General features: G+C 43.4%; 1 protein-coding gene across 1 annotated transcript in view; it reads right to left on the reverse strand.

The window, feature by feature from the left end:
- LOC105806190 (uncharacterized protein C20orf196 homolog) overlaps window positions 1-7,313 on the reverse strand; it is an 11,461-nt gene extending 4,148 nt beyond the window's left edge. The window contains exon 1 of the mRNA XM_012639264.1: window positions 7,289-7,313. The gene's annotated coding sequence lies outside the window, so the exon portion shown is untranslated. The remainder of the gene's footprint in view (window positions 1-7,288) is intronic.
- Window positions 7,314-7,557: the final 244 nt, after the last annotated feature.

The following is a 7,557-nucleotide window of genomic DNA, read 5'->3' on the forward strand; positions in this document are numbered from 1 at the left end:
TAAATAAATAAAAATATATTTATGGTAAGGTGTGTATCACGTGCACAATGTGTGTATTAGAAATATAGAGACATAAAACCAGGGAAAAAATGTCTGGGAGGGTATATCCCAAATTAATTTCGGTGGTTATCTGGGTAACGTGATTACAGGTGATTTGCATTTTCCTCCATGGCCTACTCAAACACGCATTCAGTCAATTATTTAACATGTCAGGCCTGGTGCCAGGCACTGGGGACACAAAGGGGAATGTCACATAGACCCTTCCCTCCTAGTTTGGAGTGATCCAAACACAGAGACATACCATGTTACCACAGTGAGTTAAAACAGAGAGGAGCCCAGAAGGGGCAGTAGGCTTTCTCGAGATTATCCCCACGTGAGGGTCAGGCCAGCCATGGCTGGCGAAAAGCATGAACTCAGGAAGAACCACTTGGACAATCACAAGTGGTGTGGGGTGTCAGGAATTTAAAGTGAGTGTTAAGGATTGGTCACATAATGAGTAGCTGGGGAAGGACAAACCCTGTGGTCGCAGCTGGATGGCTGTGGAGCCCTCCCTCCTGTACCCAGCTCTGGGAAGGATAGCAAGGCCTGGCTGCTGTCAGCAACTTGGATACAAAAACTCTCTAGCTGATACAAAAACTCTCTGGACATCCCAAAGGTGGCGTATTGGATTCGGTGTTTGGACATTTCTTGTTTAAAACTAGATGTTCTCTTTGTCTCCTGGAGCCACCTGTGGGGCACTAGATTCTCTACTGGAGGGCTCTCTGTAGTGCATCCAACCCTGCCTACCTCTCTATGAAATAACTATGGGCCTGGCAGATCCTGGACCCTCTGCCTCACAGGTTGCCGTCACCAATAAATCTCATAGCAGGCACGAGGTCTCACGAGTGCCACGGGCCACACATACGATATGCAGAGGAGATACATGGTCAGATCTGCATCTGACAGCTAGATTCGCAGGTGAATTTGTATGGCATAAGCCTGGTGACAGGCAGTCTCATGAACGACAAGAATTCTTCACTCACCTGCAGTGGTCCAGGTGAGAAAGGAAGAGCAAATGAACTGAGTCAGGGCCCCACGGGTCAAGAGTAGATTAAGAGAGATTAAGAGTATATTTAGGAACTAAAATGAGAGTAGAACTTAATAACTGAATGGAAAAAGGTGTTAAAGAGGAGCTGAGAATCGACGAGAAGAGACTTTTAGTGACTAGGCAGTGTTATTAACTGAGTTAGAGAAGACAGCAGAAGGAATAGATTTAGGAGGAGGCAATACTCCAAATCATGGAATCCTGTGCAGCTGTTAAAATGACAGTCAGAACTTAAAAGATCTTAAAGACACGTGTGAATGAAAGAAGTAATTTCATAATAACTTGAGCAGTATACGAATAAGAGTAGTTCCCCATTTACTGAGTGTTAGATGCCAGGCATTGTGTTAAGAGCCTCATCTGCAATAACCCTGTGAAGCCTGTTATTACTCTCATTTACAGTCAGATCCAGACACAGACAGAAGTGCAGTAACTCATCCAGAAGGTCGCCAAGCTAGGATGAACCCAGCCTGAAGTCCTCCCGGCCTCCTGCGTCTGCACAGCTTCAATGCTGCAGCCTAAGCTACCACCTGATTAGGCAAAGATAGGAGATATATAAAAACAAATCAACAGTTAGGTCTGGCAAAATCCTTCTTGTTTGAGGACACCCAGTCACATGCTGTTGTGCGCATTCGCTCAGGCAGAGAGTGAGCCAAGGTATCAGCTGATTGCTCCTGAAAGGAGTGGAGTGACCAAGGTTCCCAAAGAAACAAGAACATCCTGTCTTTTCACACGTTCCATATTAGCCAACCGAGCCAGAAGTTTCAGCAAACACCTCTGCAGCAGGCACCTTTGGTTCCCCCTTCTCCTTTCATGTTACCTAACACTCTGCTTTGGAGGCTTCCGAAGGGAATAAACAGGTCAATGAATGATATTGGCATATCCTGCCTGCCTGCAAAGGTGCCTTGAAACCAACCATCAACTGAGAGTGTTGTTAGTGCTGTGAAATGAAAGAAATTCTTTTTGAAAACAAATAGCACATTGACGTGATACCTCTCTTTTCTTTGTTTTTAGAATCACTTACAACAAATGCCAAATGCATTCCAAACTAGGCGCTGGACCAAAAAAAAATGATGAAAAAAAAAACGCTTACTGAAAATAAGTCCTTGTGCATGTAAAATGCATTATTTGGGACTCAATGAATTTGTATAGAAGAAAGCAAGCAGTGGGAGCAGATGAAACCCTTCTTATGGTCTGAAACACCCTGGGCTAGCAAGTAGAATGCAATCACTATCCTTTGCTCCATTATCCTCTGTGGTTCAACTTCCTTCCCAGAAGTGCTTATTTTCCTCTCTTAAAAGTGCTTTAATTACACAATTTAAATACTCTTTTTCAACACTGGAGAGTCTAGGATGCCCTGGGATTGCAGGCACAAGAACTCTCTAAGTACAGTACATAAAAACCTGCTTACCAGGAAGCAGCCAATCTTCTATGACTCTGCAGATTCTTACAGACCTAGAAATACAAGTCGATCAAGGTCCACATAAGAAATGATTTAACTTCATCAACTTTTCTTCAATTAAGGCACTTCCCTCCCAATATTTGACATGAAAATTTTCAAACATAAAGAAAAGTATAAAGAATTACACAGTGAACATCCTATAGCTACTACCGAGACTCCCCAATTAACATTTTACTATGATTGGCTTCATCACGTAACTACCCATATATCCAACTCTCTATTCATTGCTCAATGTATCTTATTTTTAAAATATATATATTTCCATTTAAATCCTAATACACTGAACGCTTCTGAGCTGGGGTGTGAGATAATCACTTCGCATTTTTAAACACTCACTCTTTTTCTTTTTTTTGAGACAGAGTCTCACAGTGTTGCCCGGGCTAGAGTGCTGTGACGTCATCCTAGCTCACAGCAGCCTCAAACTCCTGGGCTCAAGCAATCCTTCTGCCTCAGCCTCCCAAGTAGCTGGGACTACAGCTGCGCCACCATGCCCGGCTAATTTTTTTCTATATATTTTTAGTTGTCCGATTAATTTCTTTCTATTTTTAGTAGAGACAGGGTCTCACTCTTGCTCAGGCTGGTTTCGAACTCTTGAGCTCAAACAATCCGCCACCTGGGCCTCCCAGAGTGCTAGGATTACAGGTGTGAGCCACCGCGCCCGGCAACACTCACTCTCTTAACTGAGGGAAACACAAATTGGAGGATCCAGGGTGTCTCTAAACAGCACAAGGTTTGAGTCCCTGCTGTCACTTTTTAGCTGTATCACCTTGGGCAAGCCACTTACCCTCAGTTTCCTTGTCTATAAAAATGGCTTGATGATAATATACTTACGTCATAGGGTTGTCATAAGAATGATATAAAATTAGTGCATGTAAGGTATTTAGTATAGTATCTATAGTTCCAATAAGTGAAACAGTAATAATTAAAAAAGAAATTGCAGGCCCCTATCTTCCCAGCCTGCCTCCAGTCCATTTGCCCCTCTGTTTCCTACCCAGTAATCATCTTGCTTCTCACATCCTTATCCAGTATATTCCATGGTCCATAATTTTGTTAACATCCTAAACTCCCCTCCTCTGCCCATTTTGCCTTTTCTTCACACCCCTTTGTCAAAACGCCAGCCTAGATAAACCCACTGGCCTCCGTACCCTCCATGTGAAATTGATCAAACAGGGCAGGTTGGCTCTGCTCTAGATCTACAGTCCCCAACCAGGCCACACATCACCACCTGAGTTCCATGAAACCAGTCCCTGGGGCCAAAAAGGTTGGGGACCACTGCAGATGGATGAGCACCAACCTGGATCCAACCAGCTGGCCAAATGGATACTGAGATGTTTATCTCTTAACTGCCTCTCCCTCTCCGTGGCCTGAAGTTTCAGCAAACACCTCTGTAGCAGGCACCTTTGGTTCCTGTTTCTCCCGTCGTGTTACCTAACCCTCTGCTCTGGAGGCTTCCAGAAGGAAACAACATGTTTTCTCCACTTTTCTTCAACTCAGACCCTCCCCCAACACTCAGTCAGGCACCTTGCTCCTCTTTTTCAGTAGATCATCTCCATTCTTAATGGACAAAGGAAACAGAAACCAACAGGGAGGAGTATCCTCAACTCCCCTATCAAACACAACAAAGGCTCCCACAAGGGCACAACTTCACCTCTCCTTAAAACAGAGATGCCATCCTGCCCTTGGTAAAAGCGAACCCCTCCGCCACACACACACACCCAGGCTTTAGATCCCACCCTGTGGACCTTTACAGAAGCCTTCAGCAAGGACAATCCCTTCTCTCTCTTCTGTTCCACTGGACCCTTCACTTAGACTTTTCAACATACCCAAATCTCTCCCATTTTCAATAAAAACAGTGTGTTAGAGAATGTTCTTCTTCTTTGAAAATGCCACTGAAATATTTAATGGTAAGGGGACATGATGTCTGTGATATACTCTCAAATGGTTATATACACACACACACACACACACACACACACACACACACAGAGGAAGTTGTCAATAAAGAAAACAAAAATCTTTGACACCCGCTCTCCCTGCAGCCAGTCTCTTTTCCTCTCCACAAACTTCTCAGAAAAGCCTACAATTGGCTGATTTCCTCAATTCCAATTCAATCACTCCACTGCAGAACTTCCAGAAACTCCTTCTTCTAACACTCCTTTTCTTTTCCCGATGTCACTCTCCTGATTGTCCTCCCAGCTCTTTGCCTGTTTCTATCCTCCATCTCCAGCTGGACTTCCTTGAGGCGTGGCCCAAAGCTCACTCCTTTCCTTTCCTCCTCTGAGACATTAATTACCACTCAGAAACTTCTCTCTAGCCCACATCCCCCAGCCTCAGGCCCCCATGCTTTCCCTGCTTTAAGCACAATGGCTTTCCTCCAGGTTCTCCAGTAAGCTCTGCTTCCTCCCACTTCCTCCCACAAAGTGTTGGAAGAAATTAAAGATCTGAAGGAATAAAAAAAATCCCATGTTCATGGATCAGAAGACTTAATATTTTAAGATGGCAATATTCCCCAAATTGACCTAAAGATCATTACAATTTTTATCAATATCCCAGTTGGCTTTTTTTGCAGACATTGATAAAACTGCTCCAAAAACTCCTATGGAAATGTAAAGGACCCACAATAGCCAAAACAATCTTGGAAAAGAAGAACAAAGGTGGAGAACACATATTTTCTGATTTCAAAACTTACTACAAAATGATAGTAATCAACACTGGGTAGTACAGGAGTTCCATGGTGAGCAGGCCTATGCAAACCTACTCCTAAAGTCCAAGGAAGCTGAGAGGCCAAAGAAAGAGGATGACATATCCAGTTTCTCAGAAAGAAACATTTAATAGAAACTTATGAACAGAATCCACGTCCTGGGCAGTGACCAGATTAGATGGTGGATTCCCCACCCCATTACCCCACCAGACCCAGGACTTACAGATCTTAGGGAAGGAATGTATAGGACAATTGAAGTCTACCTTTCAGGGAAAGGCAAGAATGCTAACTGAATCTGCCAGACAGTAGGACTTATAGTCAAGGCTGTATTGACCTAAGCGCAGGATTTAGGCAATAGTAGATAAAGTAAAAATCTTAGAGACATTCCTAGAAACGGGTTAATCCTAAATCCAACATGGTGGATTAGCATCCAACAGGCATAAGGATAGACATATAGATCAATGGACTATAATAGCAAATCTAAAAGTAAAATTTTACATTTATGGTCAATTGATTTTCCCCAAGGTGCCAAGACAGTTCAATGGGAAAAGGGTATTCTTTTCAACACTGGGACATCTGGATATCCACATACAAATACGTAAAATGACGCAGGCACTTTGGAAAATAGCTTGGCAGTTCCTCAAAAGGTTAAATACGGAGTTACACTTTGACCTGGCAATTCCACTCCTAGGCATATGCTCAAGAGAAATAAAAATATATGTAAGTAGCATTCATCAGATGTTGGGGAGGAGGGAGGGAGGAGGAAGAGATGGGTAAATTCACACCCAATGGGTGTGGTACACACTGGGGATAGGTAGCTATGACTGTAGCTATGACTCCAATGGTGCAAAGGCAATATATGTAACCTCAACGTTTGTATCCCCATAATATTTTGAAATAAAAAAAAAAATGTGTCCACACAATAACTTTACACAAATGCTGGCAGTAGATTTATTCATAATAGCCAAAAAGTGAAAGCAATCAAAATAGCCATCAACTAATCAATAGATAAATAAAATATGGTATATACAAGCAATAGAATATTTTTCTTTTCCTTTTTTTTTTTTTTTTTGAGACAGAGTCTCACTGTTACCCCACGTACAATGTGTGGCATCAGCCTAGCTCATAGCAACCTCAAACTCCTGGACTCAAGCAATTCTCCTGCCTCGGCCTCCCCAGTAACTGAGATTACAGGCAAGTGCCACGACCTCCCGCTAATTTTTCTATTTTTAGTAGAGATCCGGTTTCTCTCTTGCTCAGGCTTGGTCTCGAACTCCTGACCTCAAGTAATCCTCCTGCCTCGGCCTCCCAGAGTACTAGGATTACAGGTGTCAGCCACCGTGCCTGGCCCATAGATTTTTCAACAATGAAGGAATGTGGTTCTGACACAATATGTAACAAGGGCAAGCTCTGAGAACATTATCCATAGTGAAAGAAACTAGTCACAAAAACTTTGAAAATATACTTACTGAAAGAAATCAGTCACATATTGTATGATTTCATTCACAGCAAATGTGCAAATTGGTATATCTATAGGGATAGGAAGCAGACTAGTAATTGCTTAGGATTGGGGGGTCGTGGTGAATGGAGACTGATTGCTACAGCGTGCTGGGTTTTTCTCTGGGGAGATGAAAATATTCTAAAATTAGATTGCGGTGATGAATGCACAATTCTGTGAACACACCAAAAAAAAAAAAAAACCACTTAATTTTACCCTTTAAAGAAGGAAATTTTATGGTATGTGAATACGAATTCTCAAAGAAAGTTCTTTTCAAAAAAAAGAAGAACAAAGCTCATGCAGACCCACTGCCTGCAAATTCCGGAGATTTCCCAAAGCAGAGGCTGCAGAGGCCGCGTGTTGGGGCGGAGGGGGTGGGGGACCAGCGGGAAACGGTAACCGGCCGGGAGAAGCCGCCATAACTTCCCAAAGGTGAGAGAACGACCGGATGCGTTGCTGCGACCCCCGCCCCCGCCCCAAGTCACTCCTGAGTCGACGCAGAAAACTGACGAGAAAATCCGCCAGTCCCCAGTTAACAACACTCACCTTCCAGACGCAGCAAGAGCCCGGAACCCGGAAGCGCAGGTGCCATCTTTGTTACGGGAAAAGCGAGGTTTGAAAGAAAAAAAATCACCGGAACCATCCTTGATGTGGGCAGGCAAGGGCCATGGAAGGCGGCCGCAGCCATCTTTACTGAGGACATTTGCCACCCAATGAAGCTTGTCGCACATGGCTAACTTGGGGAATTTCTAGAGGACACTTATCGACATAAAGGAAACGGAAAAAATATGTTTAAATTTTGTAAATGTATTTGT

This window comes from Propithecus coquereli, unplaced genomic scaffold, assembly GCF_000956105.1.
Source record: "Propithecus coquereli isolate 6110/MARCELLA unplaced genomic scaffold, Pcoq_1.0 Scaffold139, whole genome shotgun sequence".
In the NCBI taxonomy this organism is placed as follows: domain Eukaryota; kingdom Metazoa; phylum Chordata; class Mammalia; order Primates; family Indriidae; genus Propithecus; species Propithecus coquereli.